This window comes from Triturus cristatus, chromosome 2_2, assembly GCF_964204655.1.
Source record: "Triturus cristatus chromosome 2_2, aTriCri1.1, whole genome shotgun sequence".
NCBI lineage: Eukaryota > Metazoa > Chordata > Amphibia > Caudata > Salamandridae > Triturus > Triturus cristatus.
This window is the reverse complement of record NC_140582.1, coordinates 264,734,357-264,744,507: the sequence shown is the minus strand read 5'-3', so window position 1 is coordinate 264,744,507 and position 10,151 is coordinate 264,734,357.

Here is a 10,151-nt window from a genome sequence, read left to right as displayed (position 1 = left end):
GCCCCATCCCCACACCGCCCCACAGCTCTTACCTGTGCCGGCCGCCACTGTTACTGCTATTTTATGCTATAAGTATTTGCCAAGGGAAAAGTTGACATTTCAGGGAACATACCTGCTATTAAATGCATTATGCATTCAAATATCCCCTTCGGACTGTGAGTAAAGTCTTTCTATATGTCTCAGGATTTATTAGGGTGTAATTTTGAATTTCAGTTGCTATGATAGTCAGTTGTCCTTATGCCTGATATGGACTTGTCATGGAAAATTGTTGTAAGTCTGTCTAATTTCCTTCAATATCATACTTGATTCATGATCCTGGACTAGATTCCAGGGTTTTATCTGTGAGCTGTTTTAACTTTCCTTCACATTATGCTCAGTTTTATATTATATTCGTTTGGTGTCGAGTGGTCATTGGACATAGCTTTCACCCTATTGAACGTGGCTGTCAATTTATGTCATTATACTCCTAGTTAATGCTTCTGCACTAAGGACGAATGATATGATAACTGCTTATAAAGTGCGCAATTGCCCGGAGGCGTCTTGGCACTGCAACTGTTTTAAGAGATCTTAGATGCAAAAAAAAAAACGTAATAATTTACAAATAACCACGTTTTTAAAGCCTTTCTGAAGAGAAGGAGATTGGTCAAGGATTTCACATTTAGAGGTAGGCTGTAAGTTGGTGGTACAGACAATAAAACATCTGCCGTCCCAAGAGGAACGCCTGAACTCGTGGTCTATGACTTTTTTGCCAGAAGTAGAGCAGAGCATCCTGGTGGGAATGTACCATTTAAAGTTACGTATTGTGAAGAACCTTGTAAGTGAAACCACAGAGCCTTGAAGGCAATGTGCTTCCTGATTGGTAGCCAGTGAAGCTTAAGTAGGGCTTGTGATGCTGATTGAAACTTGGGGATCCCTAGAAGCATGAAGGCTGCTGCATTCTGCAGCATCTGAAGTTTGTTCAGCAGTCGCTGTTGCATGTTCATATACAGGGCACTGCAGTAGTACAGGGGCCGTATTACAGAGAGTGCCCCAGGGGGCACATTAGGTTTTTGCGCCCGCTTTGCGTGCCCCCAGGCCACTTTGGTATTACAGAAGGGACCGCAGATGCTTGTGTGGCCCTTCTGTAATACCGATAGTGCTGGCGCACATAAAGAGCCAGGGCTATCTGCAGAGGATGTTCCCTCATTTGCATGGGGGCGTGCCCTATTCAAATGAGCGTATCCCTTTGCCTCTGCGCCAGCGCCATATTACAGGCGCGGGCGGAGAGGCAAAGAAACTGGAAGGAGGTGCACTGTCAGTGCGCCCCCTGAGGGCAATCCTCTGGAGTGGGTAAAGAGGGTCCTATGGACCCCCCAGACATTCCCTTGCAGGCGGGTGCAGCCACTGACTGCACCCACCTGCCAGGGGATCTCTAGTCCCCTTTGAAAGGGCAGGCGGGTGCCGCCTGTACAGTGAAAACACAGAGTGGCTCCAAAGCAGCTGCTCCATTTTTCAGAGGAATGCGCTGCCCTGGGGGCAGTGCGAGTTGGCGGCTACCCTGGGGGCAGCACATTCCCCATAATGCAGTGCAATTTCATTGTTCGCACTGGGCGCACCTTTTAAAAGGTGCCCATGGCGCAAACAATGAAAATGTGCCATTTACATAATACGGGCAGAGGTGTCTCCAACCTTATCTGTAAGAAGAGCTACTCATGTTCAATGAAAAGCATCCTGAGCTACTAATATTAATGTTGAAATAGTGAACACATCAGACAAGATTACATTAGTAGCCACCACATACTAGATGACCAGCAGTGATCACCTCAGTGCATCAGGCACAGTTGCCAGCAGCAATGCAAAAATGCTATGTCAATGTGGAATGCCTCTAAGTCGTTAGTACATAACAGCCATAACTGCAATGCCTCTGGCGCCAAGATAAAAATATTAGTTAAAATTCTCCTCAAAGCTGCATAATATATCAGACCAAGTTAATAATATTAGTAATAATTCTTCCCAATGCTGCATGATGTATCACTCAAATATCAGCTTTAAATTTAATTTGAAATTCAACCATTTTTCTCCACACATCAGCTTGGGAATTCTGAAACAACATTTTCATCTTGAATAGACACTTTTCAATTTTGATATACATATACCAATTCAAACAAGCAAAAGCTTCAAATTGATAGGCTGTGCTGCACACAGGAGAGCTACTTCCAGCAGTGGAGGCTGGTGACTTTTGAAAGTGGTGGGGCATAATGATTGATTTCAACTTTCAAAAAGCAGCAAAGACCAATAGACACAAGAGGATTTGGTGGGCAAGGTGGGCGGTTAGTTCTAGAACATTTTGGCAAGGAATTCGTGTGAATATCTAAAGCTTTAGAAGGCAATTTGAATTAGAAAAAATGAAGGCCTGTGGCACTGACCAAAACTCAGTAGGAGATGTAAATGAAAGCCTATGGCTCAAAGCTATGCTGGTGAAGTGAAGAGGAGTGAGCAATAAATATTAGTCAAGGATCATTATATGTTTTTTATTGTGGCATCCCATTGATTTGTGATAATTTATAAGCAAGACATATAGATAGGTCGGCAAATGTAGGTAGAGTAGCTTTATGAGTGGCTACATTAGTCTAAATCAAAGGTAATAGTTTGACATGTGGGAAGGCAGATCATCACTATAATAAACACAATAAAATAAAGGATGGAACACATTTAACCTTATAAAATATTTCACCAAATCCTATGTAATATGCACTACTTTATACATGTTACCAAACTGATCCAGGTAGACATGATATACGTGTGTGAGTGAGTAACAAGCCTTTGTGGAAAGATGCATTTTTTATCAGCAGAAAATTCTAGCTCACAACCTGAATGGAACGTGATGCAACTGCTTTAGATAATCATCCAAAAACAGAAAAGAGTATTGTCTCTGCACTCCCCAGACAAGCAAGTGTAAAGATAGGTCCTTTACATGCTATTTGGACAGTTCTGCTTAATTTATATTCCATTTACACTTAACTTGCCAGTCTTTGAAATTCATTGGATTATTTTCTGCTTGTTCTTGATATTAAGAACATTGAATATTGCTCTATGTGTTGCTGGAGGATTTTTGTTTTAGATCTAGATGGTCGTGTCTCGTGCTGTGCACAGTGGAATTAGAAGTGCCCTGCTCTGAAGAAATCGGGCAAGACCCTACTAGGAGCAGTTTGTCCATGCTGGTGTAAACTAAGTTCACTAAGTGAGCTTATTTAACTAAATACATAATCATTGTGCTTTAGGTTTAAAACGTTTTTTTATTGAGACAAAACAAACCATGGGGGAGGGGGATAGGAGGGCAGGATACATGGAATACAGTCAAAGAAAAAGGGTGCAACTCCAGAGGGTTGGCAATAGGTAGCGCGGTGGGTCAGGGGGAAAAACACAGTAAATGAAAGCTAGAAATACAAGCTGTGAAATCCCCGCACGCGTATCCGACACCCCAAATCTAAGCAATAAAAACCCCCCCCATCAACACCTCAATAGAACACAATCCCCCCCCTCCCATCCCCCATCCTCCCAGTAACGAAACAACAACACTCCCCCCCCCCCCGTCCTATGGTCCCGCATCAGAGTAATCCTAACCAGGAAGCCCCGCACCCCCCCCCCCCTCCCCGGGTCCCCGTCTCACATGTAAGCTAGTCCGCCGGGGTCACCGGCGGCGTCAGCCTGAGAAGTCTAAGATACCTCGGGCAGGTGAGCTCCCGGAATTCAGTGGACAGCAGCGCCAGAAAGGGTTGCCATAGCTCTTCAAATTGGTCTATCTCCCCCGCAACCGTAAGCGACAGCTTCTCCATCCCCAGCACATGCCAGAGCCTATGCAACCAACCGGTGATGGAGGGGACGGTGGTTGTGCGCCAGTGGATTAGAATGTTCTGAACCGCAGACCCCAGCGCGATTGCGATCTGCCTACCCCTGCGGGACTTCAGTGGGTACATTAGGTCATTGGGGAGGCCCAACAGGACATACGCCGGGAGTCGCGGCAGCTCTATCCCAAAGTGCTTATCCACCTCGTCCAAGACTTCCTTCCAGTAGGCGGTCAGCACTGGGCAATCCCAAAGAATGTGTGTAAGGGTACCTTCCTGCCCGCAGCTCCGCCAGCACCCCCTGTCAGTGTGTTTATGCATTTCATACAGTCTCTCCGGGGTGTAGTACCAGTATGTGGACACCTTAGTAAAGGTCTCCGTAAGGCCCGTGTGATATGCAGAGTGCCGCGCCCGATACGCAATTTTGTCCCATTCCTTGTGGCTGAGTGTCCTACCCAATTCCCTGTGCCAACGCTCCCTCCCCGGGTTGTAATAGTGAAACGGCGGGGGTTGTAGGTATTTGTACAGATCGGTGATCAGTTTAGCGTCGGAGGTCCGAGTAGCCAACCACCTCTCATACGGTGTAATTGGACGGGCGGCGGTGGCACGCACCTGGGGCTGGAGGGCCCAATGCCGAACTTGCATGTAGCGCAATCTGTCCAGCTCCGTCAGGCCGAACTCCTGGCGGAGTTGCTGAAAAGGAACCACTCCTTCCGGGCCATAGATCTGGAAGAGTGCCCTGCAGCCCGCCTGCCCCCAAGTGGGAGAAAACCCCCGGCTCCATCCCTGGGGAGAAGTCCGGGTTGCCCGCAATGGGCGTGAGCGGCGAAGGGAAGGTGGTAAGGCCCCGGGCCTCACAGACCGCGTCCCACACACGCAGGGGGACCCGCGTAACAAAGGAAGCGTAAAGATTAGGGGGGCGATGCGCGCGGCGCAGGAAAGGAACCTCTTGTAAGGTGCGGCCCGCCACTGCCTGGTCTTGGAAGAGCCAATGTTTGTCGGACTCCCACCTGCTCCACTCCACCAGATAGCGGAGCTGTGCCGCCTGAAAGTACTTATGGAGGTCCGGAATGCCGAGACCCCCCGCTTCCGGAGCAAGCGTGGAGAGGACCCTCTTCATGCGTGGCCTGCGGCCCTGCCAGACAAAGCGGGAGATGTCAGCCTGCATTTGTCGTATCCAGCCCACCGGTGGTTGGAGCGGAAGGGCCCGGAAAAGATATAGTATCTGGGGCAACACCGTCATCTTGACCGCCGCGATTCGCCCCAGCCAGGACAGCAGGCCTTTGTTCCAGCGGCCAAGCTCGTCCTTGATCTTCCTGCTGAGGGAGGCATAATTGGCCGTAACCATCTCCGGTAATGTAGGCGCCAGCAGAATCCCCAGATACGGCACCGTGGACGAGGACCACTGCATGGGGAAGAGCCGCTGAAGATCCCTCCTGGTTTCCGCAGCCAGGGACACGTCTAATGCCATCGACTTGCTCATATTCATTTTGAAGCCAGCCACCCCCGCAAAGGCGTCCAGCTCTCGGAGGCAAGCAGGCAGCGACCTCCTAGGGTCGTCCAAAGTCAGCAGGACATCGTCCGCGTAGAGACTGACAGTGTGGACGTACTGGCCCATCCGGACCCCGACAGCATCAGGATTATTACGAATCCTCTGAGCAAACGGCTCCATGTAGAGGGCAAACAAGAGCGGCGAAAGAGGGCAGCCCTGCCGCGTGCCGGGCTCGATGGCAAAGCCACCGGAGCTACACCCGTTGACCCGCACCGACGCTGAAGGATGCTTATAGCAGTTAAAGACCATGGTGCGGAACTTATCGCCGATTCCCAGTTTCTTGAGGACCAGCTCAAGATACGGCCAGTGAACTCTGTCGAAGGCCTTCTCCGCATCAACGGACAGCAACATCCGCTCCCCCGAGATCCTTGAGGCCTTCTCCAGAACATGCGTCACCCTCTTGGTGTTGTCAACCGTCTGTCTGCCGGGCACAAAACCAGCCTGGTCCGCCTCCACCAGGTCGGGGAGGTGTGGACTCAGCCTGGACGCGAGAATCCCCGTGTACAACTTGAGGTCGACATTTAAAAGTGAGATGGGTCGGTACGAGCCGCAGAGGGCCCGGTCCTTCCCAGGTTTCGGGATTACCGCGACCGTCGCCCTCAGGAGATCCGGAGGGATGGCTCCCGGTTCGGAGAAAGAGTTAAATAGCCGAGTAAGGACAGGGGCCACGGCCGTGCAAAAAGTCTTGTAAAATAGCGACGTGTACCCGTCCGGGCCCGGGGCCTTGCCATGTTTCAGCCGCGCGATAGCTGAAATCACTTCCTCAACATGGATGTCCCGCTCCAGGTGGTCAGCCTGAGCCGGATCCAGTACCGGGAGGGTCACCGACTCCAAATAGCCGTCGGCATCCCATGGCGAGGAGGGCTCCTCAGCATACAGCGCCTCGTAGAAGCCGCGGAAAGACTCCGCTACCTCTGCGTCCCTGGAGACAACCCCCCCGTCCGCGCCCACCAATTCTTTCACAACGCTGCGCTGTTGCGCGACCCGGAGCCGGTGTGCTAGGAGCTTGCCACCTCTGTCCCCCCCAGTGTAGTAGGCATGTTTCAAGCGTAGGGCGGCGTACTCCGCCCTGTCAAGATCCAGAGCCGACAGGAGCTTCCTCGCTGCCTTCAACTGCCTCCACACCCTCGGCGCCCCCGTACGGCGGTGGACCTGCTCAAGCTCCCGGACTTGAGCTGTCAGCTCATCCCTCTTCAGTTGCCGCTCCTTATTCTCAGCTGCAGAGATAGAGATGAATTCCCCCCGGAGGACGGCCTTCAATGCCGCCCACTGTGTCGCCTGCGAGGTGTCAGTGTTGCTATTGTGGATGAGATAGTCCTGTATGACCTCCCCGATGCGTTGCACCACCGACTTTTTGTGTAGAAGTGTATCCCGGAGGCGCCACACCCCCCGAGAGGGGGAGGCCGCCGGCCACTGGAAAACGCCGGTGACTGGGGAGTGGTCAGACAGGGTCAGGACCCCGATGTCCGCCGCCGTGGCAGCGGCACGCATCGGTCCACTCACCAGGAGGTAGTCCAGCCGTGAGTAGGTTCGGTGTGCGTGCGAGAAGTAAGAGTAGTCCCTATCCGTGGGGTGCATGGAGCGCCAGAGGTCATGCAGATCCATTTCCGCAATCCGGGCCCTCCCAGCCTGGGACAGTTCCCCCGTCTGCGGGAAGCGCTGCGCCGATCTGTCCATCGCAGAGTCAAAGACAATGTTGAGATCTCCCCCCAAGATAATGTGGCGGTCGGGGGAAGCAGTGACATCCACCAGCGCGGAATCTAGGAAGCGCTCTTGGTGATCGTTTGGGCTATAAACGGAGCCGACCGTAAATGCTATGCCTCCCAGGCGCATGCGATACGCAAGGAGCCTCCCCTTCTGTTCAGCACACTTATGCAACACCTCCCCCCGAAAGGAGCTCGCTAGGAGAATGGCTACCCCCGCCGTCTTGTTCGCTGCCGAGGAAAAGAACTGGGTAGGGAACTTAGCAGAGCGCATCCTATGGCAATCTCGGGGCAATAAGTGTGTCTCCTGCAAAAGGCAAATGTCCGCCTGCGTCCCCTCCAGCAACGACAGGATCGCTCTGCGCTTCACCGGGTTGTTCAGACCCTGAACATTAAGGGTCACTACCTTTAGGCCCGGCATTCCTCGCGGGGGTCGGGAGCGCCATGCAATGGGCAGGGAATCAGCGGGTGGGGCGCGCGGGGCCGCAGCGCAGGACAAGCCAAAACCAAGCGGGCATAGACAACATCGGACGGGACCTTCCCAACCCCAAAACAACCCCCTCCCCCACCCAAAACACAACCCTGGCAACTAGCCACCCACAAACTCAAACACCCCATAGTCTCAGTCAAGCCCCAAAACGGGCAAGTCCGTAGAAAAGAGCGAAGTGGACGTCCAGCCACTCACCTCCAACCGCTCCCCCCCAACCCCCCCGCCCCGTACCAAGCATGTAAAGAAGCTAAAGACATCTCCCCCCGGAGTGTGTGTTAGGCCGTCAGGGCCACGCTAGAGGAGCCGGTCGAGTCCCCGGCCGCCGCCCTCAGGGCGTCGGCCATGTCCGCTCTGATGGTAGGGGAGTCCGGGCGCCCCACGCTGGTCGCTGAGCGCCGCCTCGTTGACCTCCGCCGGTTCCGTCTCTCCGAGGACCTCCACGACGGCGTAGCTCCCTCCTCCTCCGCCGCCGTGAGCCCCAGGACACCACAAATGTCTTGCAAGGAGCGTAGCTGGTGTAACACTCCGTTCCACCGAAAAATCAGGCGGAAGGGGTGACCCCAAGAGTACGGCGTCTCATGCTCGCGCAAAAAGTCAGTGGCAATCCTAAAGGACCTGCGTTTCTGCAGAGTGATGGCGGAGAGGTCCTGGTAAAGCGCCACCGGCCGATCCCGGAAAGTCAGGGGCTGTTTCCTGCGGGCTTCAGCCATGATGCGTTCCTTTAGTGGAAAGTCGGGCAGGAAGGCCAGAATGTCCGGTGGAGGTGCCGATGACTGGCGCTGCCGGCCAACCCTATGCGCCCTGTCAATGCTGATGGGAAAGTCCGCAGCTTCCCCCAGGATCTCTCGGAACAGGGCCCGCAGGTAGCTCCCCAGATCGGACCCCTCGTTGGCAGTCGGCACGCCACGCACTCGGATGTTGTTCCTCCGAGATCTGTTCTCAAGGTCCTCGGAGTGGGCCTGGAGCTCCACACACTGTTCCCGGAGGCGAAGAACGTCCTGCTGGAGGTGGACTATCTCCTCCGCTCGCTGTTGGCCCTCCGTCTCCACCGCTTCCACACGCTCGCCAAGGCCCTCCACCTCCCTGCGCACTTCTCGGACCTCGCTGGCCACCTCCCGTTTCAGTGTCTGGAAGTCCTCCCTGAGGGAGCTGAACAGTTCCTCCATAAAGGCCCTCGTGACGGGTGGTTCCCCTCCAGTCACATCCGCCGGAGCCCGGGAGGGCCCCGGTGAGGGCTGCGTCCTGTCCCGCAAGTGCTGGGCCCTGCCAAGCATGTCCGGCAGGGTACGGTCCCCTTTCTTCGGGCCTCCTCTTCCAGACATCGCTAGCTCCGCAGTCGGGCACCGATCCAGGCGCTCCAGGGATGCTCAGCCGCCGGCTAGCACTCGACCTGGGTATCCCCCACGAGTGAAGTCGCTGCGTCACAGGTGACAAAATGGCGGCCCAGTCCGGTCACCGTCAGCCGCAAGAGCTTGTGTGAGACAACCAAGGGGGCCGCAGCAGAGGGGTCTCATCAGCACATCCCTCCGATAATCAGCCCAGCAGCAGCGGGGGTCACTTGCATCCAGCAGCCAGGACTCCGGCGAAGGCTGCCACCACTGCTCCTTCGGGGACAAAATGGCGGCCGGGCGGAGCAGGCCAAAACGACCAGGCCCAACGACACCACCGGGGCCCCCGAGGCACCCCACAGTAAAATAAGTTCCACCACCGGCCCCCGTCTGTCACGCACAGGGGCCCAGATGGTCCAACCCCATCAGGGAGTCCGCTGTACCTCGGCTAGGGGTTAGGGCCTCCGCAGTGCGAGGTGTCGCCGTCACCAGTCTGAGTGCCGGGGCACCCGTCCCAAGCCTTCCACACCGTCGGGTCCCTTCCCGCAAGGCTCCGTCAGTCACCGTCGGACGGCGGGCCAGATCCCCTCCAGATCGCAACTTTCAGCACCAGGCCCAGCCGAGGCGCCCGGACAGCTCTCCAATGCGCTCCGCCCCTCGGGCTCGCCGTCGTCGTTCCTTGGTCTCGATCGAACTTTTTGGGGGAGTTCCCCCGAGGCGATCCGAACCAAAACAGCACCAATGTGCACCCCTGATGCTCCGCCACGCTCCTCTCCCGCGCTGAGCCTCAGCAGGGGGAGAAAAGCATAAGAAAAGGGCTCTAGCTTGGCCGGGCCGGAGGAGCCACAGGAGGAAGCGTCCGCTCACCCCGCCATCTTGGCCACGCCCCAATCATTGTGCTTTAAACTATAAGTGCACAACAGATGCTAACTATCACCATAAATATTTCTTCATGTGTTCTTCATGTCCCTGCTGTCCTCTAGTGTATTTGGTGTCACTTGTGTTTTGGTGGTTTGGGCTTGCACCTGTGGTTGTAATACAAGGGCGTGCACTGGTGGTTGTAATACAAGGGTGTCCAATGGAGGGTGTAATACAACGGTATGCACTGGTGGATGCAACGCAAGGGCATGCACTGGTGGGTGTAATTAAACGGTGCGCACTGGTGGGTGCAATGCAAGGGTGTGAGCAGGTGGGTGTAATACAAGGGTGTGCACTGGTAGGTGTAATGTAAGGGCCTCTTGTGCCACTGGAGGT